We start from the raw sequence: 20,972 nt of genomic DNA, 5'->3' as shown, positions 1-20,972 counted from the left end.
TTTTGTAAGTGATCAGGCAAAGATATGTGCCCATTTTACAGATGAGAATGCCAAGGCCTGTTGAGGGGAAGTGACATGACTATATGACCAGGGCCCAAAAGCAGGGTTTCCCAGCCCTATTGTGGTATTGGAGCTAGTGTTAAGAGGCCACCTTTTGGGGTTATAGGAGTAGGGACTGGTCAGGAGTTTAGAGCTTGTGAAGAATGGTTATTATTAGTCTCTTATAAGTGGTGATCTTAATAGTATTCAGAATAACCATCTCATTCTTGAGTTGAAGAAACAGAACTGAGTATGTATATGTGTGTGGGACTTGCCTAGGATCACACAGCAAGTTGGTGGCCAAGCTGGATCCGCTTCTGTTTGTTTAGATCCAGCCCTCAGCTCAGCCCTGGCAGGATGATGGCTCTGCTCGTCAGCCCCCTCCTCTCCTGCCCAATCCCCCGGAGAGGGCCTTTGAGAAAGAGGCTTTTGTTTCACCAGCTCCTTCCAGTTTCCTCTCAAGGTAGCCTCACTGCCTGCCTCTCCATCTGCCCAAATTTACATTTGTCTCTGTTCCAGGTTTTTAGGTCCCTGAAATCTGAAGCATCTCTATACACGTATACTTTCTAAATATCCACGGGGAAGACCATTGGCTTTTTCATCAAGGAAGCCTGAGTTCAAATCCCTCTTCTACCATTAATTCTCTCTATGGCCTTGGTCAAGTCACTTGTAATATCTGAATCTCAACTTCCTCATCTGAGAAGCAGGAAAACATTAGGTTTCAAATGTGGGTTCTGGGTCTCACCCCTGCACTGGTTCGCTATAAGGGTCTCCAGTGAGTCATTTCGCTTTCTGGGTCTCAGTTTCCATCTGCTACCTCCGTGATCGTTGTTATAAGGCATTGTGCTGAGCCTCTCACGTCCCATCTCACTGAATCCTCCTGTCAGCCTTGGAAGCAAACACTGTTACTCCCATTTCCCACATGAGGAGACCAAGCCTAAGAGCGTTGCAGTGACTTGCCCCAGGCCTCAGAATAAGAGAGAGAAAGGTGGAGCTGGAATTCAAACCAGGTCTGTGTGACTCCCAAACCTCTACCCACTGTCTGCACATCTCCCTAGGCAGGCTCATTATACCTGGCCGCCTCTGGTTAACCCCCGGGGGCTGGAGAACAGTGGATGGGGAAGCAGGGTGTCAGCCACTGGGTGACTGATGTCATAGCTGGAGTGACAGTGTCCTGAGGCCCATGCCAAGTCAGAGAGCAGGCAGTGGGGCTCGCAGCTTTTGCTCCTGCTAGCCTACCCTCAGTACAAGTGACTTTCCTCTTTACCTGATTCTTGGGTTTCATGTGAAGTAGAGGCATCTTGTCCCACCTGGAGATGTACCATCCTGAACCCAGGGGACCTGAGGTTTCTCCTCCCAATACTCCTGCCCTGTTGCATACAAGACTGGAGCTGAGGTTAAGCCTTACATTGTCCATGAGCAAATTAAACCCGAACGGGATATTAAGGCTAAAAGGAACATGGGGACCATGGAGTCCAACCGTATTTATTTTACAGGTGGGGAAACCGAGGCAAGGAGAGGCCAGATTGAGAGAGCAATGGGTATGTTTTTTTTCCCTGGGTGCTGGAGACCACCCGGACTGACCTGGAAGGCGGTGTTTGAGGGGTCGGCAGGCCTCTGCCTTCCCTTATCCTCCCATATCCAGTCCCTCACCGAATCTTTCAGGTACCACCTGTTAAGGATCTCTCGAATCCATCTACTTCTCTCTAGCTCTACCATGACCATCCCTGGGCTGGGCCCTGGGAACCCCTAATATGTATGTCGAGAGCTCCTCTTGGGCAGCCAGGGTGGCTCAGCGGCTTAGTGCTGCCTTCAGTCCAGGGTGTGATCCTGGAGACCTGGGATTGAGTCCCACGTCGGGTTCCCTGCATGGAGCCTGCTTCTCCCTCTGCCTGTGTCTCTGCCTCTCTCTGTGTGTGTGTCTCTCATGAATAAATAAATAAAATCTTAAAAAAAAAAATCTTAAAAAAAAAAAGAGCTCCTCTTGCCCATTTCCCGTCTGTTCTCTACCCTGCGCATCAGTGATTCCCCACTGCTCTTAGAATTCAGATGGAACTCTTTTCCTCAGCGGGCCGCCCCCACTCCCCAGAGGCTCCAGCTTCAAAAGTGTTCCTTTCCCTTTTGCTTTGCTGTGGAGTCATACGGGCCTTTCTGTTTAACAGGTTCAGCAACTTCCCTAAGTTTCCTCAGGCAGCTAAATGCTAGCCTCTCGGTTTCCAGCTCCTTGCCCAGCTGCGAACTCTGGTTGGCTCCAGAGGAGCTCACATGGTTTCCGCCTTGCAGGTGGCTGATAGCTGTTCTTTCCCCCCAGCGGGGAGCTGGTATGGATGGAGGAGGGGTGGGTGGTCCATGGGCACAGCCTAGTTCTCCTTCCAGTGCTTGGGTTGGAACAGTGGGCCTTCTGGGCCCTCGGGCTCTCTATTTTGATATGTCTTACGGCCGGGAGGCATGAAGGTTTGTCTAGGCCACAGATTTCTGGCAGGTTTCAAAAGCAGGGCAGTGTTGAGGGTCCTCTCTGGTTTGGGCTTATTTTGAGGTAGGGATTAAAATGCATGTTCATTGAGCACATCTGCCTTAGACAGTGTGCTTTGCCTATGTCTCTTGTCTGTGCCACTGTGGCTGGTGATGATGGCTTTGGACCTGGAAATTGGATCTGCTGACCCTGCAGAGCTGCCTTGTTTTATTTTGCTTGACCACTCCCCGGTGTACCCTAGGTTCAGGAGAGAGTGTTTTCATTCTGATTCTGCCACTGACTACTGAGTGACTGTGGGTGGCTTCCGTTCTTTGCGTTAGTCTCAGGATCATATCTATATACTGTTGGGGCAGGGAGTGGGGGAAGGTGGGGTCGGAGTAAATGAGTTGTTTTCACACCATCCAGCAGGAAAATCCCCTTTCCAAATGAACCTCAAAGAATCTCAATGTACAAAATAGCCAGAGGGGTTGCAGTGCTGTTGAAGCTGGAGTAGGTGTGAGGGACTCTAACTAGCTGATTCTTCAGCCCCCAGCAGCCTCCAGATAATGACAGGGAACCCTTCCTTGGCTCTGCACAAGATGATTTGCAAACCACCAGCATGGGGTGTGTCAAAACCCTTTTACAGCTCGGAGGTTCTATGGCTCTGACAGGGTGAGGGCAGAGTGAGCCAAGCCAATGAAGTTATACTGATTGGGAAATTGTGAAATAATATGCAAATGTCATTGTGGGTTATTAGTAAGGCCCAACTGTGGTGCCCAGGTTTGTGATGTTGTCTTTCCAGAATCCTCTGGGTTTTGTTTTTGACTAGATTGGAGCTACCTCTGTACCCCAAGGGACTCTGTGCATGTGTGTGTGTGCACACATGCCTGTGTGTGTGCGCGGCTGTGCATATGTGCGGCTGTGTGTGTGCATGCCTGTGTGTGTACATGCGCGCATGCGCGCGCGTGTGTGTGTGTCTAGGGAGCAGGGGTTATGGGGATGAGGCGGGATGGAGCCAGCTGGGCAGGTAGAGTAAATGCCAAGCAGAGCTGGGAGCCTGTTGCTCTGGGGGTGGTGGGGGTAAGGGGTGGCTTTAGCTCTAGTTAAAAGGAATGATTTGGCTTTTTCCTGCCAGCACATGGGCCCCATGGAGATCTCTGGGCAGGAAGCACCGGGAACAAGGAATCCTCTGTCCACAGCCACAGCCTAGCCAGGATAGAGGAGGTGGATTAGGAGTTCCCAGGAGGGGGCCTGCTGGTGTTTCCCTGACATTTGGGTAAATGGGTAGGAAGAGGGGGAACTAAGTGTGTATGTGTGCATGCGGTGTGTGAGGGGGCGTGTGGGCATGGTACAGGGAGGTGGAGGTTGGCTCACACTTATTCTCCAAGTTCCTCAGGCTTCTGGAAGCCCCCTAAGGAGCCAGGTTCAGAAGTAGGCAGCTCTGTAGGGGTTAGAGCCAAAAAGATGAGACTCTAGGTATTAAGCACCATCGGTTTACTGGAGGAGACAGAAAATGTGAGAAGCAATAGATTTTCACAGGTAGCCTGAAGCACTGGGAATCATGTGCATGTCCAGAACTGGATCTCATTTCTCTTCTGAACAACGCGGATGGACACATCAGCTCTGGCTCCTTAGTGCTCTTCTGATAGTCAGTTAGAATAGCGTATTTCCAATCATTTGGGGTAGCAGAATCCCACTACATAGTTTTTGTAGCAAAACTGTTGTGGTTGAATTAGTGGCAGTTTACCCAGAATCTTGCTGCCCTCCTTACAGCCCTTGTTCTGTGAGTATTTTGAGAGGTGCAGATTCCCTCTGTAGATTCTCAGGGCTCTAGGAAGCAATGTTTAAAGACCACTGGATCAGGATGATTCTTGAGAACATGCTTTGTAGACAGTCCCTTTCAGCCCAGATGATAGAGATTATGCCAGACTGTCCAGGAGCAATTATAATACTTCCTTCTGTCCTGCCCTGCCCACACCTAAGCCTAAGGTAAGCCTACACCTTACCCAGATCAGGGCCTGTACAATTAGGCATGGTTTTTCATAAATAAAGTGACAAAAACTCAACTCAAAGTGGGTTAAACCAGAAAAGGACTCTAACAAATCCTGGAGCAGTTTATGGAATTGAAGGATGAGGAGTCAAGTGGACTCTCCATCTCTCTCTTACCACTGCTGTGTCTCCTTCCTGCTCTTATTAGGAACTATCTGTCCAGCTTAGCAACCCAAACAGAAAAAAGGAACTATTTTTTCTTTTAGGATCTATGTATCAATCCAAGGGAAGGACTTTAACTGGGACAGTCATTGTTGCTTGGGGATAGGGACATTCTGAGTGGCCATGCCTTGGTCATTTGTCTACTACCTATGTAGCTAATGAGGGGGCTGGGCTGTAACTAGAAGGGGAGTGAAGCCTGCCGGGCACACAGAGCCATGAGAGTACCCTAGGTTATTAGTGGAGTCCTGGGTTATAAGACAGTGAACAGTTCATAGGCCCGCAAGGGGCTCTAACTCTTCTCTTCAGTGATCGTAATGCAAATATCAATGATGATAATAACAGGTCATATTTATTGAATTACTCTCTCCATGCTGAGTATGTTCTATTGCCTTATGGGTATTATTTAATTTAATCCTCACTAAATTGTACCCATCCATGTCTCTTAGGTGGGTACTGTTACTATCCCGATTGTATGGATGGGGAACCGAGACACAGTTAATGAGAGGCCGAGGTCACATGCTGAATGAGAAGAGGCCAGGAGCCCATTTCTACGACCACATTTGTTGCCTCTGGTCAGCAGTTCGAGTGGCCATCCCATATCTGCTGGCATGCTGCTCTGCAATGTGGAGCTCGTGACCTGCAGAGGCAGCCCCTCCCAGGTTCCACTGTTCAGCCTGGGGGAAAGGGCTTCCATATGCTCTTTGCAGATCTGCCTCCGTAGAAATCCATGTATCCATCCATCCAGCTCGTGGCTCTGTGGCAGATGTACAGAACAATCATCTGCGAGCCTCCTGAAAGGTCAGTGGAGCAAAAAAGTTCCATTATTAAGCTCTTGCTTGGTGCCGGACTCTGTGCTGAATCCGTAGTGTGCATTATTTCATTTAATTGCAACAACAACCCTATGGGGTAGGTACTATTATTGTGCCCATTTTCCAGAAAAGACTGAGGCACAGACAGATAAGTGACTTTCCCACGGGCAGATGTCTAATAAATGGCAACACTTGGTGTTTGAGTTCAGGCCTGCCTAGCTCCAAAGCCTGTGCTAGGAGCCACTACCATCATCTGTGTCCCCCAGAGGGGAAATACACCTGTGGAGGTGTGGCTGTGATGTAGTCAGCAGTACAAATTGCCACTGGTGAGGGACAGGAAAGGTACACCTGATGCTCAGAGGGAGAGTTCAGGGGAAGGGGAGCAGCCTGGGCATGGCAGTCAAAATGTGCTTCCTGGAAGAGGGGCCATTTTACCTAGGCCTTGAGGGGTTGGATGTGGCTGGGAAGTCTCTCCGGGAGGAGGGAGCTGCCTGAGGAGAGGCATGGATGGGAGAAGCAGGAGCAGTTCAGTTTGACCAGAGCTAGAGCGAGGGGAGGAGGGTGGCCAGCTGTCTTTCAGGCTTCAGAGAGGGAGCCCTCCCCCTTCCATACTCTTCTCTTCAGAGACATGAAGAGGTTTGATTATCTCCAGTTGTGCACAGGAGCCCAGTACCTTTACCTTCTCTCCTACTTGGGCACTAACAGGTGTTCATCCTTTGTTCACTCCCTCCTGGTGGCAGAGGGTGGGGAAGGTTCCCACTGTACTCTACTGCCCAGGGCTCAGCCTCTCCTCCAAACAGCACAGAGCTCAAGGAAGCAGGATGGCTTCTATCAGCCTCAGCGGATGGTGGGATTGCCCATCTCGTCCCCAGGCAGCAGGCTAGAGCCCGCACCTCCAACCTACAGAGCAACCCCGTTCCTCCTGCCCATGCTCAGCTAGTCTCCTCCTCCTTGGCAGAAAGCAGGTAGTGCCCAGTGCCCTCAGAGCCTGGGCTCTGTCCTGGAAGTGCCCTCAGATTTTTCTTCAAGCAACTAACAACTGGGGAAAGAGTATGTTGTTGGCTCTGGGAGCCTCCTTGGTTTCAAAGGTTGGAAGAATGGCAGTCACATTTATCCAGCTGGACTCTGCATCACCCTCGTTACACATGAGGAAGCTGAGGTTCGGAGAAAATGCAGTTGTCACATGAAGGTGGCTCTGCCATTGTCTAGGAGGGGAGAAAGTGTGGGAGACTCAGCAGGAGAACAGCCTCCTCCCCCCACCCCTCCTGCCTCCCCATTGCTTACTCTGCCTACCCTAGAGGCTCCCCAGCCTCCATCCCATCCCGTGTGGATACAGATCCTTCCCCTGTGGCTTGCTGCCTGAGAGCTAGAGGGGCTGTCTCTGGGGGGCCCAGGCTTCGCAAGTATTGTCCAGACAAGACCCAGATGTCCAGCATTCCTTCTGTGACCCTTGTTTTCTCTGAGATCACTGGATTTTTCCAACCCTTCTTGGAGGGCTTCCAGCATTTCTATGGAGGGAAAAGAGGTAGGGAAGGGCAGAGGAGTTCTTTCATTGGAGGGTTTTTCATCCTCCCAGCCCTTACCACCTGGCTCACCCTGGACTAGAATCAAAGTCCCTTATATTTTTCCTTCAAAGGGCTTTTCATCTCATCAGATTATTTCCCCCGTAATCCTGAGAGGTAAGGTATCAAAGGTATAATTACCCCTTTTGTGGGAGGGTTAGTGGAGGCTCAGAGAAGTTAAGTGACTTCTCCAAGGCCACACAACTAATGAGAGGCAGAGTGGGGCTAGAAGAGAGAAGCCAATGTCTGGGAATCCTGATCTCTCATTGCCCAGTGCCAATGGCTGTTAAGACAGCTGCTGACACTCCATCTTTGGTTCAGCCTGGTATGTGGGGGGTTATGACTCCAGTTCAAGCCTTCCAAGCTTCCTAAGGCCTGTGGAATAAAGTTCTACTCATCAGTTCTGGATCTGAGAGCTTGCCAACCAGTCTTAACCTACTGCTCTGGCCAGTCTTGGCTGACCTAACAGGCTGGCCTTTTCCTTCCCACAAGGTGGATGAGATTTGCCATTTGTTGGGGAGGACCCCACCCCTGTGGGATGTTGGAAGCATGTGTTTCAGCCTGCTGCTCAGGGAGGGGATGGGGAAACTGAGGCCAGGGTCAGCACAATGGTTGCATTCAGGACAGCTAGTGAGGGAAGTGGGGATAAGGGGAAAAGCTTGGACTGGGTGGATGTGTTAGGCCCCTTTCCCAGCAAACCCACAACTTTGTTTCACCAGTGAAACACAGCGTCCACTAAATGTTTACTTATTGCTTTATTTCTGCCCCCAGAGAAATTTGTGCTACGGGCGCCCTGGGCTTTCCTAGAAAAGTGCTGTCTGGCCCAAACCAAGGAGAGCCCTGGGTTCCTAAGGAGCACTGGGGGCTGCAGCTCAGTACTTGGTAAGAATAACTGGGATTCTGCAATTGGATAGTGGTGATAGCTGCACAACTCTGTGAATAGAGTTGGGGGGTGGCAGGGAGCAGAGGCTCTGAGACTGGCCTCCTGGGCCTCACAGGAGCCGTGTTGGCCTCTAGAACTTGTTGCTGACCAAGGTTAGTTTCTCATTTTGTGCCTGGGGAAACGAAGACTCAGACTAGGACAGCACTTGGTGTAGGGATAGCATTTTATTTTATTTATTTTATTTTATTTTTTTTAGGGATAGCATTTTAAAATTAGAGTAGCAGGGGCACCTGGGTGGCTCAGTGGCTGAGCGTCTGCCTTTGGCTCAGGTCGTGATTCCGGGGTCCTGGGATGGAGTCCCTCATCGGGCTCCCTGCAGGGAGCCTGCTTCTCCCTCTGCCTGTGTCTCTGCCTCTCTCTCTGTGTCTCTCATGAATAAATAAATACAATTTTAAACAAACAAAACTAGAATATCATATGCTGCTTTCATCCTATGTGTGTTCCTGAGAAGGTCTCAGGAAAGATCTGAACAAATGACCCGGGCACATCCCTTTCTCAGTTTCCCTGTCAGGATCCTTTCTCTACAGTCCTTTGTATTTCTGGTATTCAGTAGCCAATGAGTTAAGTCATGTGGTTGCCAAGTTTTCCTGGGGGCTCATTTGCCTCATTTGTCAAACAGAGACAACAAAATTAGCCGGTCCTATCTACCTTCAGGGTTACTGCTACAAAGGTCAGTGACGTGACCACATCCCTTTGGGGCCATGGCAGGCTTTGGCAGATGGGGAGTCGCTTTTACAAGGGTGACGTGCTTTCACACAGGCAGTGGAATGGGATGAAGCCAAAAGGAGCTTGAGCTCCAGACTCAGACACACTTGAGGGCAGACCCCCGCGCTGCCACCTCCTGTGTGAATTCGAACAATATGCTTCATTTCTCTAAGCCTCAGTCTTATCATCTGTAAAATGGAAACAGCAATGGTGCTTACTTAGGAGGTCACGGAACTAAGATGAGAGCATGCAGGCCATGTGGATAGCACCAAGCCTGGCACACAGTTGAGTGCTTCATAGCTGGTGCGTGTTACTGTGTCCTTGATAACTATAGTGATGCTGGTAGTTGCCATTTAGAGATTGGGATTCTGTGGGGCCAGGGAGGCTGGTGATGGCAGTGTTATTGTTATTAATAATCTTCTATTGTTTTGGCATTTTACCGTTTACAAAACATGTCCACATCCACCACTTGTATGTAGCCTTCAGAACACTTCTGAGTGGAGTCAGGAAGGCAGTGGCCATCTTCGTTTGACAAACGCAGTCATGGGTCTTAAGAGAGCAAGTGGCTTGCCACAACTTCAGCTTGGCTCTCCAGGGAGCCCAGCTCCTGGCCAGAGGTGTAGGGGGTTCAGCCTTTGGGCCTGGCAGCCCTGACAGGGAAGTGGAGTGGGGGGGGGGGGGGGTGGCAATTATTACTCACCCTGATCGTTGTGCCAGAACTTTTGTAGAATGGGTGACTGATGGAATAAATGACAGAGGGACAGGCTCAGGGGCCTTGTCAAGTCACAGAAACATACACACACAGGCCTTGAGGTGCTGTGGTGTGAGTGGTGTACAACTTGTTTCTCACCTTTGGGCCTAGGATTTCTAGAGCTCTGTGCCAACAGCGTCCCTGCCTTTTCTGTATGGCCTGTCTGCATCCTGAGCCCCGAAAAGCCAGATTCATCCTTTCTCTCGACCGTGTCCTGCTCCCCCCACCCCCACCCTGGTGCTTGGGCCTCAAGGTAGGTGATACCTCCAATCATCCCTCCAATGAGTCTTGATTTAATCACCTAGTTGTCACTGAGTTCCTGCCAGACCCTGCACGTGCCAGGGTGCAGCGGTGAGCACAGCAGACAAACGCATGTTCGGTGTTAACAGCAGACTTCTTACCAGTCTCTGGCAGCTCCTAAGGGGTGGTGAGCGTGTGGGGTCCATGATTTTGAATTTGGAAAAACGCCTCTGCTATGGGAGGTGGCCTGGGCTGGGAGTCGGTTCTAGTTAGTGGTTCCTCCTCTGCTGTGCCTTGCTGTGTGACCTTAGAGCTTTCCCTGCCTCTCTCTGGGACTTTTCCTCCCTAGCTACCAAAGGAGGGGATTAGTTGAGATTTGAGAATAGTCTCTGACATTTTGGAGCACCTGCCTGGCTCATGTGTCCCATGCTCACAGGAGCCTAGGCTGATGCCAGGATCGCTTTCTGCCCTAGCGTTGGTTCCTGGATCTTGCAGGCCTCAGGAATGGTTTCTGAACGGGTCTCTGAGCACCTGGAAAAAGTTGGTAGCATCATCAGCTCCCACTCAGTTTGGCCTGATAATTTTCTCATTGTCCTGTGGGCCTAGCCTCCCCAGCAAGGCAGCCCCTGACACAGAGGCCAGCCCTGACTAGTAGGGGCTGGGCACGCTGGTGGGTGTGCACTCTTAGGCTTTCCTTTGGGCAGAAGGAAGTGTGAGATGGGGTGGAGATGGGGTGAGAGAAAACCTCAAAGTCTCCTGAAACCACAGAGCTGACCTAGCACCTCCACAGGAAGGCTGGTGAAACTAAAGCCCGAGAAGGACAGGTTTTCCTGGGTCTACACTGGGCATCACAGAACTATGTGAGAACACAGCTCTCCTGATCCCCAGTCCCCATAGTTGCATCCTGGGCTCAGCTAGATTTGGGTCATTGCCTTTGGGGAGGACAAAGGATAGAGCCTGTGTGTACCTGGCAAGTCATAGGGTGGCAGGACTCCATCTTGGTAGCTGCGATATCACTTTTATCACATTTCCCTGCCTCCTGCTGTGTTTCTCAGATAAATTCCAGGACCTCTTCCCTGGTGGCACTGACAACTGACATGTTGAGTTTCCAGAGGAGGAAGGGAAACAGAGGGCAGTCCTCATGCCTGTTGGGGATAGGAGGCCTGGTGAGTCCTGGCTGTGCCTGATGCTAGGTGACAGAGTGCTTCAGCTGTGAGCACCCATCCTGGCCCTGGGGCAGTGCCCGTGTGGCCCAGCTGGCAGACTGAGGAGGAGTCTGTCCTCATCCTCCCTGCCCACCCCCCGCCCCATCTTGGTGTCTGTAGCCTACCCACCCAAAGCCCTGCAGCTCTGGGCTCTGCCACTTGGCCCTGGCATGGGGACTGGTTTGGCAGGTTTTGCCACACCCATGAGCTGTGGGAAATGTGGGAGCTCGGGCAGGGCACAAGCCAGAGGAGGCTGAGCTGCCCTGTCCTTGACCCCCCACCGTCCCCTCTGTCCTCTTTCCCACCTTTCTCAGGGACACGCATGAGGAGCTGGAAAGCAGAAGCTTGGAACTCCTCCTCACCATGTGACCATGGGCCAAACCCTTACTGGACCTCAGTGTCTCCATCTGTACAATGGGGCTTTGGGCTCTTCAATCCTCATGTAGCCACATACTATGATTCCCTTTAAAGCTCTGCTCTACCGTTTTGTCTCCATCCCTGGGCAAGTTAGAGTACACCCGACTCCTCAGGTTCTGAACAGGTAAGATGAGGGCCATGACCCTTTCTTGCTTCCTGGGAGTGGTGATGGGATCAGCTAACATCCTCACAAGTATCCAGGCTCCATTAGAAGGGCTTTCTGGTCTGCGCTTGTCTGGTTTAAGCAGAAAGAGAGGTACCTAGAGGTGGAGCTGGTTCAAGCCCCCTTCCCCTTATTCTGAGCCTGGAATTGCCTGAGAACCAGGCTTTCTGAGCGGCTCCACGATAAGGTGGGGAGAACAAGAACTCAGGGCGAAGCCTCAGCGTTTGCTGCCTCTGCTTCCTCCTGACCTTCAGATCAACTCAGGGTCTGATTCAGGGGGAAAGAGCAGGCCCTCTGCCTTCTACCACCACAGCCCCAATGTATGACACCAGGCAAATTCATCTTCTTGCTGGACTGCATCTGACAGTAAAAAGTATCTAGATCATATGTCCTCAGAAAATTCAAATTCTGACAATGTATATAGATCAGAAGAAGGAATAGAAGCTAAAGAGGACATTTCCAGCCTGGAATAGGGTGGAGAGAGAAGGAAAGGGAATTCACATTTATTGAACCAGCACAATGCCAGTTACTTTGCATAAGTTACATACATTATTTATATTCCCCAGTCTCCTTTCCAAGTGGCAGCCAAAGTGATGTTTGTAAAACACAAATCAGACCTTGTCACTCAGTGTCTTTCCCCTGCTCTTAGAATAAACTCAGTTCCTTACCATGGCCTGCAGGGCCCTGAATAAGCTGGTCCCTGCCTCCCCCTCTAGTCATGTAGGTCCCCACTGCTCATTTAGTTCAGCTGCAGGAGTCTTCTCTCTGTTTAACAAATTCTTCCCTACCTCAGGACCTTTATACCTGCTGTTCCTTCTGCTTAGAATTCTCTTTCCATGGCTCTTGGCAGCCTTAGGTCCTTCTCCTTTACAAGTCAGCTTTCTTAGACACCTCTCTCCCCTGCCCCCCTGTACTACTCTCTGCCTTTGCCTCTTGGCTCCTCCTTACACTGAGCACAATTTATAACCATTTGTCTTTTATTTTCAATGTCATGTTCACTCTTAACTCTGCATTATATAGCACATAGTAGATATTCAGGAAGGATTTGTTGGATGAGTGAATGAATGAGTTGTAGAGACACAAGAGTGCTAATTGAGCACCTGGCTTACTGCATTGCCCTTAGTAGGTGCTCAATAAATAGCAGGCTTTAGTGTGAACCAACATGCTGAATGAAGGTGAATACCCCCCAGTGTGTTGTGGCTAGAGCACATATGCATTTGGGCAAGGTTGAGAAGATGAACTGGTACCAGGTCCTGGCGGTCCCTGATGCTAGGCTGAGTTTAGACTTCCTAAAAGACGTTGCAGGGAGTCCTTACTGGGTCATTAAGTGTAACTATAGAGCTATTCTTCTGCGGTGTGAGCTCAGACACTGGGTGTGCTTGCAGAGCTCATGCTGTGTGGTGGTGGCAGGGAGCGCTGGGTTGGGGGCATACTCAGGGGCCAGGCTGGGGCCTCTCTGGAAGCACTCTCTGAGGCAAACTATTCCCAAAGGCCCATATGGAAGCAGAAGCAGTGCTGTTGGGAACATGCTGTGGTTTTTGATTCAACATTGCCCATCATTGTACTGTCCCTGGGGGAGGTGGTGACTGGGGTGTCAGATGTTTAGATTTCTATCCTGGCTCCTCCTTTTATCAACCATGTGACTTCTTCCTTGCCCATCCACACATCTCATTTTGTTTCTCCAGATGTAAACAGGCTGCATCAGAGCCCACCTCCTAAGGCCTTAGGGACAGTAAATGAAGTAGTGAATGCATAGGGCTTAGCACGTACTGAGCACTCAGTAAAGAGAGAGGTTATCTTCAGTCTGCAGTGGGAGCTTCAGAAAGGGCATTTGAGGTAGCAGGAATCACCAGCGCACAGAAAAAGGTGCAGAGACATGAAATGGGAGGGTGCCCCGGAGGGCCTGGAATTCACTGTCCCTGTTGGGATGGCAGGAGAGGAAAGTGGAGCTGAGGCGGGCCCCACCCCTGAGCATTTGTATTTTGGGCCAGGAGCTGGAATTTTATCTGGGGGACCATGAGAGCCACTGCAGGGTGTCAGGTTGGGAATGAAGTGATCTGATTTCTGGCAGTGGGAGGAGGGGTTGAAGGGGCAAGGCCAGAGGCCGGAGACCAGTGGACAGGCTGTAGCGGGCACTGAGAAACTCGGGCAAGTAGCCCTGGAGACAAGGGGCCGGACCGGGGACAGGGCCTGATGGAGGTGGGGGTGGGAGGTGAGGGAAGGCTGCCCCGTCCTGGATGGCTGAAGGGTTTCTCCATAGGGTGACTGAGGGATTACAGAGCTGAAAGCATGGCGAACCTGTGTGGGTTTTTTTTTTTTTCCTGTGTGGGTTTTGATGTCCATACTTTGACTTTTTTGGACTTGTGAAACTTCCTGAGAAATTTCTTTTTTCCTTCTGACTCTGTATGGGAAATGTTTCTGAAATCTCTGAGTGAGTGACCCCTCCCTTAGTGACAAGAGAGCTTGCTCAAACACTGTATACACTTCCTCCCTGTGGGGCTAGGGCCTGGGTGAGGGATGGGGCGGCTGGGCCTGTAGGTGACCAAGGCTGGGGATATTTGGAAGCTCTTTTCCAGGGCTCATCACTTTTCTTGTGATTTTCTTCATTTTCCTCAAAGTAGGTAGAAAGAGACAATTCCAGTTAGTGGGACAGGTTGTGTATTCCAGGTCCCTTGACCAGGGCTAGGTGACCTTTCAAAAGGTAAGCTCTGACTTGTCCCCTCTCCCCATTATTTTTTTGGTGAGTGTGGACTGGGGGCTGTCGTTCCAGAGAACTATAGGTCTTAGGTCTTGCACTTTATAGATGGGGAAAATGAGACCCAGGAGAAGGCAGAGGAGACCTGCTTGGGTCCAGTTGTGAATTAATGCCAGAGCTGGGCCTGGGCCAGGTGCCCACCCTCTTGCTCCAGGCTGTTCTGTGGCTTTGCAGCTGGCACTGCCACTCAGAGGAGAGTGTGGGCCATGAACTGACGCACATGCACATAGGCACCCCCCCACCCCCCCCACCCCTCCCACCCCCCCACCCCCGTCCCAGCTCAGACGGCAGTAGAAAGGTGGTGGCAGTAGAAAGGTAGAAAGTCACGACTGGGCAAGACTCAACTACCGTCTGAAGTCCCCAACTCAGAAGCCCATCGTCTCCACCCTTCCAATCTGAGCTGGGCCCAGAGACGCCGCTGGAGGTTGGGGGTAAGAACAGAACAGTTGGGTTCACTCCTTCCTTAATGAGAAAAGGAGAGGGGAACCTTATCTGGATGGGGTGGAAGGCAGTCCACATCCCTACTCCAGCTGATAGCTGTGCTGAGAGGCCTTTGTCTGCGTTGCCATGGGAACCAAAGTTTCTGCCTCCTTCCAGGGCTGTGATTGGCTCCTGGTTGGAGCTTCAGCTTTGGTGAATGGAAGGGCCTTCCTCCTGCCTCCACTTTCATGGGGTGAGAAACCAGAACGAGCTGGGGTCCCCATGGAAGCACCACATAGGTTTCTGTGCTCTGCTCGCTCAGCTGTAGAGGTGATGGGTCCTCTTGTTCATTCGCTCATTCATGTATCCCAGGGAGCGTCTGCTCCAGGCCCTTCATTCTTTAGGTCCTAGAAAGCTAAGGCAAGAGTCAGAAGATCTGCATCTGAATCCTAGCACGCCACAGACTCACTCTTGGCCTTAGATGGGCCCCTTCCCCTCCCTGGGCCTCTGTTTCCCTACCTGTAAAAACAAAGGCATTGGGCTGAACCTCTGGTCCTTCCCATTCTGAATTCTCTGACTACGCAGCCCACATCCTCTTCTTTTTGACCTTTTATCCTCCCATCTAGCCCCTCACGATGCCGCCTCTTGTGGGTGCTCATATTAGACACGTGTCAGAATAAGGGAGTTGCAAATAGCTCTTCACATTGTTGTGTTGTTTTTTTTTGTTGTTGTTGTTGTTGTTTTAATTTTTATTTATTTATGATAGTCACAGAGAGAGAGAGAGAGAGAGAGAGAGAGAGAGGCAGAGACACAGGCAGAGGGAGAAGCAGGCTCCATACACTGGGAGCCCGATGTGGGATTCGATCCCAGGTCTCCAGGATCGCACCCTGGGCCAAAGGCAGGCGCCAAACCGCTGCGCCACCCAGGGATCCCACATTGTTGTGTTTTGTTTGTTTTTTTTCCTAGGAACTTTGTGTTCTCTCAACCTTCTCCTTAGAGGTCCCAAATCCTTCAGCCCCTCCTGTGTTGCTCTTTCCACCTGGAGACAGGCTCAGGGTAATAGGTTAGGGATAGCCAGTGATGGATACCCCATCTCAGGGAGTGGCTGGGCAGTGTGCAGAACAGGGCAGGCTGGGGTGGGCAGGGCCATCGGGAGAGCCCTGGAGCTCAGTAGTCCTGGGTCCTGGGCCTACCTCAGCCACGTGTTGGCTATGTGACCTTGGCAGGGCTGCCCAGCTTCAGTTTTGGCATCTGTGGCACATGAATCATAATGCCACCTCAGGGAGTTGTTACAGACATTGAACAAAATCACATGTCTGCCATACAGGATGCACCAAGTCCCCTTCCCCTGTTTCTCCCTTGAAAATGACCTCCCTGGGGCAGGTCAGGATTGGAGGGCTTGAAGTGGCAGGACCTGTGGTGCCACATGGCAGACCATAGAAGCTGCTCATTCCTGGCAGTGCCAAAAAGCAGGAAGAAAAAAGTGTTGCCTGGGGCGGGTGATGTCTGAGTGGGGGAGGCCATGTGTCAGAGCTAATGTTTGAATAACACTTTTAAGATCCTCCAGGGACCTCAAATGAGGATTTTTCAGACGAGCTGAAATCAGAGCAAAGTAAAGAGGCTGAGCTCACTAGCAGGAAAGGGGGTGGCCTAATTGATACTGGCCTTGTCTTGGCCCAGCCACGCTCATTACCACAGGCTGCCTGGGAGGATGGCCCATACATTTGGGCTGTGGGCAGAAGGCAGGGATGCCAATTGCCTTAGAATGAGGGTGTAATGGGGGACATCTGGTAGTGACTCAGCCCTCCTCCTTGTTGGCTCACTAGATTGAGGGTCAGAGGTGGCTTCTTAGGTCATTGGCCCTCAGATCCTGGTTTAGCTGTTAGCTCTGTGACCCAGCCTCCCTCCACCTCTGGGCTCTAGAAGCAGCAGCCCAGACTTGGCCACTGCCTGCCATGCATGTGGAGGGAGGCAGGGATGGCACAGTGAAGCCAGATGTGAATTGCTGGAGGACCTTCCCTTCTGTGCTCTGGTTGACCTGAGGTCCATGATGAAGTAGGTGGAGAGAGGGAGGAATGGGGTTTTCAAGAGAAGGAAGCAAGCTGGTGGGGTATGTGTGGGGGTGGGAAGATATGTGAACAGGTATGTGACTCAGGTACGCTTATGTGTCTGCTTATATCCAGGAGGCAACAGATGAGTCAGAGAGGCTGAGGAAGGTCCCAAGGAGCAAATATGTATATGTGTGATGTGTGTGTGTGTGTGTGTGTGTGATGTGGGTTCCTGTAGAAACACTGTTGGTAGAATTGGTGAGTGGTTACGGATCAGGAAAATCCTGACCAGGTTCCTCTATGTGAGGCCTCCTCTGCTCTGCTTGGCTAGGATGGGAGTGGATGGCCATGGGTTTGGCACACCATTGCTTCTCTTGGTGCTTGATTTGCTTTGGAAATGCTTCCCCTGGGGATGCTGGTCATGGTAGGAGCACTCAGAGACACCTCAGTGAGGAGCGTAGGGGGATCAGTGACAACAGCCTTCTTGGCTCCTGGCTTGTGTTGTGAATGCAGTTGGGGGCAGGGAGGCCAGCATTGGGCATCGGCGCCTCCCAGGCCATGCTGACCCCAGGAATCCCCTCTCCTTCACTTTCTTCCATCTCCACAACATCACACCCTTCTTTCCAGCTTTGCCACTATCTGGCCAGCTCTTGTTCTCCTGTCCTCCCTTTTCTCCTCAGTGTCTCAGGTGTGGGTTCCTCAGGGCTTCATCATGGTTACTGTTTTCTTTTCTTTTTTTTTAAAAGATTTTAAAAATTTATTTATTCATGAGAGACACAGAGAGAGAAGCAGAGACACAGGCAGAAGGAGAAGCAGGATCCCTGTGGGGGGCCTGATGTGGGACTCGATCCCAGGACCCCAGGATCATGACCTGAGCCAAAGGCAGCACTCAACCACTGAGCCACCCAGGTGCCCCTACTATTGTTTTTTTTAATAAGACTTTCTTTTTTAAATAATGAAAGTAACAACATGGAGATGTTTAAAAACAAGAAGAGGGGAAAAAATGACGCCTTAGTATGGTCGGGAGTCTGGTGTGTTTCCTTCCCACTTTTTCCCTTTGCCCTTTTCTTAGGTAGCCATAGTCCTCCCTGGGGCATCTTTGGGGCTGTTCTGCAAGTTTCACATAGTGGTATATGCAAAGCAGCCTTCTGTGTCATTCCAGAGAGTTCCATCAGATACAAGATCAATTCACCCTTTTTCCTGTTACCGGTCATTCAGATTGTTTCCAGTCTTTGCTCTTATGAATCACACTGCAATGAGCATTGCATGAAGTGCTAGTTCTGTATTTTAGATGATGCCTGTTAGGGTGGGATGCCAGGAAGGGAATCCAGGATCAAGTGCTGTGGATACCAGGTAGGCTCTCAGTAAATCTTGCCCAGCTGCTGGGCCACTTTAAAGCCCAGCTTCCAGATTGGAAAGGCAGGCTGGCTTTGACCCCCTCAGGTCTGTAGAACCTGTTCCTTGTGTGGAGGGGCTGCTCCAGACCATCCTCTGTCTACCCTTGTTCACACTAAGAGGGAGCCAGGGTAGGGCTGTGGAGTGAGGCAGCCTAGGTTCAAACCAGGCTCCCCTCTGCACCTGCTTGAGTCCATTTCCTCAGCCATAAAATGGGCATGATGAGAGTGACTATCTCACAAGGCGTGATGACAATGGTGAGGTTCAGAAAGAGGAAGCCACCTAGTGACTTGGGCCAAGCTGAGGCCAGAACCCTGGCTTGCCAGCCTACCCCTGGGGATGATCTGGTTTATGGAGGCCGATTTCCCTATGTTGGAGAATGTGTTAGAGGGGCCGAGCCCCTGGAGTGGAGCTGTAAGGTGGGGCCTTACCCTTTCCTTCCAGAACTATTTCCCTTTATCTCCTCTTCTGGGGTGCTGTTTCCCCAAAGATATTTCTCTGGGTAAGAGTTTGGGGCGCCTGTACAAGCCTAATCTCTAGAGGTGCATTCAGGGTACATGTTGGCCCCAAGAATGCTCCTGGCTGGCCCTTGGGGAGAGAGTTTCATCAAGGGCTTCAATCCTGGAGGCAAAGGTGGACTCCAAGTGTCACTCATTAGGTGGCTATATTAGTTTCTTTCCTACTGCTGTTGTAACAAATTACCACATGCTTAGTGTCTTAAAATAACCCAGATTTATTACTTTATAGTCTTGGAGGTCAGAAGTCTGGATTGAGCTTCATGGGGCTAAAGTCAAGGTGTTGACGGCTACACTCCTTCTGGAGGCTCTAGGACAGACCATGTACCTGGACCTTTCCCACTTCTAGAGGCCACACATTCCTTGGCTCATGGTTCCATCCAGCAATGGCATTACTCCAAACTCTGGTTCCATCATCACACCTCCTTCTATAACATTTAGTCCCCTGCTTCCCTCTTTCACTTATAAGGACCTTATGATTGATATAATTGGGACCACTTGGATAATTCAGGATAATATAAATTCAAATTCTTTTTTTTTTTTAAATTCAAATTCTTAACCTAATCACATGTGCAAAGTCCCTTCTGCCATCCAAGGTAACATACTCACAGATTCTAGGGATTAGAACATGGACCTCGTTGGGGGGCCATTATTCTGTCTATCACAGTGACCAATGAATACCAGAGAGCTGGATTGGTGGACCCCCACGTACTGTTGGAACTGGACCACCAGCCTCTATAATGGAGGAAGGGCCAGGGGAACCCAGGCCTAATTATGCTGTGGTTAGAGAGAGGCATAAGAGACCATATCACCAGATCCTCTGTGATGGAGGGCTCTGAGGGAAGGCAGCCTACCCTGTGATGCTGTGACAGAAGTGTTCCATGAGGCAAACATGGAATGTAGCCCCTGCCTTCAGGGCTAGAATTGGTGAGGAACTACCACAGGAAGCCAAGTAGCCCTGTTCATCTGTCGCCATCACTGCTGTGTGTATATGTGTTTGTGTGTATGTTCACTCATCTGTGCCTCTGCAGCAATACTCATGGGAGGGGCCAAGGAACAACTCTTCAAAAAGGCCCTTTCTTTTCTGGTTCTCAGCAAATTAATTACACAAGTGACTAATTTTATCCCTAATCCCATAATTACTTTATTATGTAGCTGATGAGAGGGCCCCGAGCTGTGCCTATGGTGCTACTTTGGCAGCTGGCCCAGCTGGCCTTGTCTGCCAGCATGGAGCCCCACCCCACTTCTGACCTGCGTCCGCCATGATGGCAAGGTTGCTCAGTTCTGTGGTCTCTTCACCCCAGATCCACACACAGGCACAGCTGCCTGGACAGTAAGAGCTCATGATAATAGAATTAAGTCAGTAAGGGACACCTGGGTGGCTGAGCAGTTAAGCGTCTGCCTTCGGCAGGGCGTGATCCTGGAGTCCGGGATTGAGTCCCACATTGGGCCCCCTGCAAGGAGCCTGCTTCTCCCTCTGCCTATGTCTCTGCCTCTCTCTTTCTGTCTCTCATGAATAAATAAATAAATAATCTTAAAAAAAAATTTTAAGTCAGTAAGAGCCAAGAGATCTGGGTTCTAGTTTAACTCATTAACTTGCTCCATGACCTTGAGCAAGTCATTTCCCTCTGACTCTTAACTCTGTTGCCTGTAAAATGGGGCCCTTGCCAGTTTTAATACCCCATGATTGCATGAGAGAAGCTGAGAAAGTTTGAGCTTTGAGACTGAGGTACCTTTGGCTACCTGTTGGCGGCATGCTCTGATCTTGGCATTAGAGATAATAGTACCAGCAATAGACATTGTTTATTGAGTGCTTACAGCATAGAAAGCACTGTACCAGGTCCTTTATATTTTTCTAATTCTGTCCTCATGACTATGTGAGGCAGGCTTTACAGAAGGGGAAACTGAAACAGTGATGGGTAGAGTGGCTCGCCCTCTGGGAAGTGCTATAACCTACCCTCTTAGCTGCCGATTTCTACCATGTTCTATATAAACAAATGAAGGGCCATTCAACAGATGTGGTGGAGCTGGGATTTGAATGCAGTTTGCCTGTCCCCAGAGCTCTTGCCTTTCCCATAAGGCCAACCTCCCAGAGTTAGACTTATAGGGACTATAAGTTAGGCAAGAGTGACTAAACCTCTTGAAAGTTGAATATGTAGACTTGTGTTCAACATGACAAAGTGTAGGAATGGCAAAATAAACCAGAATGACCAGGGAGTTAGATGGCCCAGTGTTGTGTTCTAGCTTTGCCCACTGGTTCACAGTGTGACCCCCAATAGATCCCCACTTATCTCTAGCCTTGGTGTTTGATCTGTGTGACGAGGGGTGGAATTAGAGGGTCT

The 20,972-nt window shown here is 50.5% G+C and overlaps 1 protein-coding gene across 36 annotated transcripts in view; it reads left to right on the top strand.

Annotated features, from left to right (window-relative positions):
* EPB41L1 (erythrocyte membrane protein band 4.1 like 1) overlaps positions 1–20,972 on the top strand; it is a 143,669-nt gene that overhangs the window by 33,488 nt on the left and 89,209 nt on the right. The window contains exons 1-2 of one of the 36 annotated variants that reach the window (XM_072735951.1): positions 10,768–10,878; positions 11,232–11,458. The exons of 34 other annotated variants lie outside the window; for them this stretch is intronic. The gene's annotated coding sequence lies outside the window, so the exon portion shown is untranslated. Of the gene's footprint in view, positions 1–10,767; positions 10,879–11,231; positions 11,459–20,972 lie in introns of those variants that run through there. One more of the 36 variants, XM_072735936.1, reaches the window with a different exon arrangement.

This window comes from Vulpes vulpes, chromosome 14, assembly GCF_048418805.1.
Source record: "Vulpes vulpes isolate BD-2025 chromosome 14, VulVul3, whole genome shotgun sequence".
Classification (NCBI taxonomy): Eukaryota; Metazoa; Chordata; class Mammalia; order Carnivora; family Canidae; genus Vulpes; species Vulpes vulpes.
The sequence above is the reverse complement of the archived record's forward strand: the minus strand, read 5'-3'. Positions and strand labels throughout refer to the sequence as shown.